We start from the raw sequence: 5,974 nt of genomic DNA on the forward strand, positions 1-5,974 counted from the left end.
AGTGTATAATACCTGCGTATTATGTATAGATCAAAGGGAAATTAAGGAGAAGGAGAAAGGAGCTTACTTGTCAAATGCCTGCCACATAGATTTAGTTGTATTGTAGCAGAACAACCACAGGAGAATCAAGACAATGCTGTCTATTGTAAGTTAAGGACAAGCACCAGTACACCATCAGGAAAATGATTCCAACAATTAATCAGAAGCCAAAAGGCAAGATTACTTTAATGTGTACTAGCATATACCCACGTTTTGAATAGGGATCAGGGCTCAGGGGCAGGGCCGGTGTGTGTGGCAGCTCATGTGTGTATGGCGGCTGCAGGCCGGTCAGTTTGGTCAAATTTCTGAATCCAGCCTAGCTACTCACCAACCTAACCTGGAGCATGCTAAATTGCCAGGCACATGAGCAAAGCAATAAGGTGACCTGAGCCACCTGTACTTACTGTGATGGCAGCTCAGGTACAAATGTTTACTTGGGATATCATCTTTATGAGACTTAACCATCAGTGAACAAACCTAGATTCTTTAATTTGGACCTCTTCTTAAACTTTGGAGTGGAATTTGGCCCCAAATCAAGGAGACCAGCAGCGTAACCAAATGCTAATTCCTTTGTTTTCTGAAGAAAGAACAAATTGAACTTGGTTGTTTCATTCATGCTGACTGATGGAGATGCGAAACATGCAGAACTTGGGACAAAAAGATGGGAAGGGGGATCAGAGAAATTGATGAGGCAGGAAACGAAGGATACTGAAGAGGTATCTCTCCCACCAATCCATGACGTAGAGGCCAACGGTGACGTTGTACAGGAACAGTTTCCTGCTGATCCAGCTCATCTCTTCTCCTCCCCTTTGCCTCTTGGTTCCCGCCATTGGTTCCAAGCGAGCGAGAGATGACGCTGCTAGCTGTTCGCTTGGAACTTGTCTGGATTATTTATGCAGTAGTAGCGCAGGGAAGACGAAAGAGGGCTTGCCATTGGTATTTATACAAGGGAAGAGGGACGGAGAAAGTGGTCGGTTTTTTCTTGGTGGCACGTCCACTCACACTTGGATTGCGCCACCACCAGCTGACTGACTGACTGACAGACCCATGCATGCCAAATCCAAAGCTGAATTGATTGCAATTACCTGAGCCGACTGGCACGTCGCCTCCAGTGACAAGTTACAATTTGATAGTAGCATTTGGTGAAGGTTCATCCGGACACTAAATTCTGAAGCTAATCTGCGCAATAAATCTGATCGATGCATGGCCACACGGCCGGCCTGTTGAGGTCAACTAATCCCGGCGATGGAGCCAGCTCACAAGTCAGCGGGGAGGCAACAACCTGATCAGGTCGCTGTTCGATCCCTTGTATATTCTGGAGAAATTGGAGCCACAACACAAATGTTCCGTTCCGTGCAACACAATTGCCGGCTTCCCCCTCGTTTGACGCATTCGTCCGTGCACTGCCCGGCCCATTAATGCCGATCACGACACGATGCGATCCCTCGATGGCGTCGACGTCGACAAGCCGCCGCCGCCGCCGCCGCTCAAGTCAGCGTGACGGAGTGGTTGAGCTCTGTCGGTCTCAGTCATTAGAGTTGCTTCGAGATTATGTATGTTCAATTTATCCATCACTGCTAGCCGGATGGCCATCTTATTACCATCACTAGTTGAGATCACCACACAGTATTCTAGACCAAGCATCACCACACAGTGGGTCAGCGTCTTGGGCTTTTCTGGTGGTACCATGCATCCTTTTCTTTAATTTGGCCAGCCACAGGAAAAAGGTGGACCCCAAGTGGACTCAGCCCAGCCTAACCTGCACCGTTTCTCCTGCACGATGATTGCTGTACGTGGAGGTTGTACTGCAGCCGAGCCGGACCAAATTTTGACACTTGAAAACATGTGGTTTTTAAGTTTCAAAAAAAAACATGTGGTTTTAGAGTTTTTATGAAACTCCAAACAATGGTTTTGCAATTTTGACACTCCAGATATTCATTCTGTTGCTTGATTTCTTGGCATTCTAACCTTATCACACATATTCCATGTTCTTTAATTAAGCTGCGTAGGCTACCTAAAATGCCAATCTTGCCCCTGGGCCTGAGCTATATTTAACATACCGCATTCATATTTACTCGCCTCGACAACATTATTAGATGATATATTTCTACATTAGGCACATGCATAGTTCACGCACATCTCAACCACATGTTGTATGATAATTAGCACGCATAATTCATAATTAAACTTAGCAACAACTCATTGCATTTGGACAAAAATAAGTTAACTCGATGGGTCGGGATTTAGGAAGAAAGAAAGAGGGAGAAAGAGAGAAAGATAGAGGCAAGGGCACTGTCGCCATTTTATATAAAAAAATAACAAACAAAAGAAGATACATTAGAAGTGGTGGAGAATGTCAAGAAAGAAAGTAAAAATAATGTTTGGAGTGTCAAAACTGCGGAGTCATATGTCCGGCGGCATCTCCTCACCTGTGCCAAGTCCCAGCACACGAGGAGATATTCATCGACGTGTCCTCATCATCGCCGGTGAACCTGTGGAGAAACACCAAGCAACCAGAACCTATTGTGGCTACAGCAGCTGCACAAACTCATCTCGACAACCCCTCAGCCTGTTTGCCTTGGCAGAGTAAACGTCTTGCAGAGAAGCACAGGGGCAAAGCTGTGTATGGCTCAACAATTGGGAATGGCACAGCCTCCACAGGTTGCAGTGCAGCTGCCTAGTATTGCATACGCTACCTCTCTGTCCTCTCTTCTCAGGCGGTTTATCCAATGTGTTCTCTTCTCTTGTTTTAAAATACAGTTGAGTCCCTTGTTCAAAAACAGCGGGCTTTCCTCTGGACTGGGGAAGCTAAGTGCAAAGGAGGTCAATGTAAGGTGGCTTGGGAGTATTGCTGCCTTCCCAAATGCAAAGGTGGCCTAGGCATCCCTGATATTGCAAAAAAGAATACTAGTTTGTTAAAAAAGTTCTTGTTCAAATTTCACTGAGCTCCCTCCTTCCCATGGATCGATTGGCTACGTTCGCAATATGGCTGGAATGATGACCGAGAACAAATATCACACCCATTTGGAAGGATATCTATGCTCAGCTTCCTTCTTTCCGAGCTGAAACGAAAGTTGTCATTGTTAACGGCAAGATAACTGGATTTATGGTGTGGTTCTCATCCCCTGGCGGACACCTTTCCTGCTCTTTTTAGTCACGTTACCAGGCCCAATGCTTCTGTTGCCTGGGTTTTATCCACACAGGAACTCCAGCTCTCCCTGCGTCCACGGCTCACCAATGCGCGCTGCCCGCTGCTACTCGGGAATTTAGTCTGACCAGCACATCTCAATGAACAACTCTCTGACGAAAGGGTGTTTCGACACAATGGAAAATCTCCGACTACAAAAGAGCATTACATTCTGAGTTTCAGCTCACAAGAAGATGACGGCTTTATTTGCTACTGAAACCTGGCACAACTTCTCACCACACAAGTGCAAATTCTTCTTATGGCTCCTTCATCGACGACGGCTGAGCACCAATGCCCGTCTCAACTATTGTAATACGAGGCCTGATGATCTGTGCCCTTTCAGCTCCGAACAAGAAGGCTGCTCGCACCTATTTATCTCATGCCCGCGAACCAAAAGCTTTTGGGCCTCTCTTAGCATAGACTTTAGTGTAATGACACGTGCACGACATTGAGCAACTGTGGATTGCCAATCCTTTTCTGGAACCAAATCAGAGGATGAGAACGACAGTGTTAACTTGTGTTCTCTGGAATATTTGCAAGTGTAGAAATGCAAAGGTCTTTAGAGGTGAAGACGAAACCAATGCCCAGATCTCCAGGCGCTTCTACGACGATCTCCGCCTCTGGTCCCATAGATGCTTTTCTTCATCAGCTAAGGTTGGAGTGGAGTAGTTTCTTTTCTTAGAATAGGGTAGTGTTTGCTTGTTTCCTTCTTTAATCCTTTCTCTGTTCAGCTTCCTGCATGAACATCCTGTATCTGACCCATCTACTTTGTAAATTGTTTCCGATAAGATTTAATAAAATTCAGGCAGCCTAAGGGTTGCCGTTGTTTCCCTCAAAAAAAAAAACTATTGCATACGCGACAAATTTTTTGCATATCGCCTTAAGCGGTTAAGCCTGACGGCCCACGCGTGCTTATCCTCTGGGCCTGCTGGAAGGCCCGCGCGCTTGGTCATTTGAGATGAAATAGATACGTGAATTGCCAGGAGGATGCAGCTGCACATCCGGATTAAGCGTTTGCATGTTTTTTTTTTTAACTTCTGGGAGCCAGATCATAGTGTACCAGAAGGCCAAAATGATGAGTTCTAAAGGCATAAATAGAGATTTCCTTTGGCAAGCAGAATGAAATTCTGCACACTTGTTCTTGACTTCATGTTTGCTCCTCCTTGGCTTCTTACATTCAACAAGCAGCCGATAAACAGCCAAAACAATCAAAGAGATAGTGGTTGACAATCTGAAATATTCATCATTCAGCAACAATAGAAGGAAAAAGAGTAGAAACTTATCTTACAGGGACAGATCCAGTGCTGCACATTGCCATTCAATGTTCCAAACAGCACCACAACAAGGAAAAAAGCTCACAAACAACAAATATAATATAAAGACATCACTCATAATCCATCACAGGTCTTAACGGTCCTGGTCCACAAATAAAATAGGTCACAAGTTGCATTGCTGACTTCTCTTACAAGTCAGGGAGTCACATCTCACAAAAGACAGCAGACAACACACAAGGTAATAAATTTGGTTCCTGGCACGAGAAATTAAAGATAACTAGAGTAGATAACTTGGCAGCATGATTCCCACTGTTCCTGATGGCACGAAGGCATTGGTGTTTAGAATTTCATCTCCATCATCCTAGTTCTCACCGCACCATCCATGTCCATGTCATCTCCAGCTGGAGCTGCTTCTTCAGATTGCTGTGTGTTTGCTGTTGCAGACTTGCAGCTTCTTCCTTTAGAGTTGGTTCACTGGAATTGTAGTCTGTCTGTTTTTTATAGGTTTATTAGATATTTTTAAAGTCAAACTTCATAACTCTTGCATAGTCAAATTATATGTATCCTTAGTGCATTAAAATTATATGAATAGACTTACTTTCAAATACCTTTTTAATATGCATAGATTTTCTAGCAGTTATATATTGCAAGAGAAATTGGTGGTCAGAGATCTTTTACACTTTCAAATACTCTTGTATATTGAAGCTAACACGGTATGAATTTTTCCTAGTCTCAAAGAAACAAGTTGCTGTTAGCAAACACGGGTATGCTACTCACTAGCACACAAAAATATAACCGTGTAAACAGTATCACTTGCGAGTAGATGATCATAGATTATACCTTTGCTCGTTGCACGTTGCAGCGGAAGTCTTAATGAAGCGTGAGTGGTCGATCCGATCGACGTCGAGGAAGTAGTCGTACAGTCCGACGAAGTGCGCAACCAAGCGACACCTCTACGGCAGTCCACACGTACGGGATGGGATAATGAGCCGGAGCGTGCTAGCACTCCACGGCACGTACTCGGAGATCCCCGCGATCAACCTTTGATCTGGGAGGGAGGACTGCAGCAGCGCACCAAGCAGGTGCATGTGGCGGCGGCAGCGCAACAGGGAGGCTTGCGGCAGGGTGCAAAAATCCACTTAGGGTTAATTACCTGATTAGGATTTATAACCCTTGCATAATGGACCAGCACATCCTTATTAGGCCAGGCTCTCTTGTGCATCTCCAACAGTGGATATGTTACTGCACTGCTGTTTCTCATCCCATATCACGCTTCAGATCGACCCAAAATAATAATACACTGTTATTGGCAGTCATCATGAATATATGCATCTAAGCGGGCTAAAAAAGGTTGCATCTAGATCTCCAGACTAAACCTGTTAAACTATGCCTGTATGGCTGTATCAGTCAATCATCTATGCTTGCAGCCCCGACAGTGCTGGTGACGAGCGCGCCGGCCGGTCATCTGGAGCTC

Source organism: Setaria italica, chromosome II (genome assembly GCF_000263155.2).
Source record: "Setaria italica strain Yugu1 chromosome II, Setaria_italica_v2.0, whole genome shotgun sequence".
Classification (NCBI taxonomy): Eukaryota; Viridiplantae; Streptophyta; class Magnoliopsida; order Poales; family Poaceae; genus Setaria; species Setaria italica.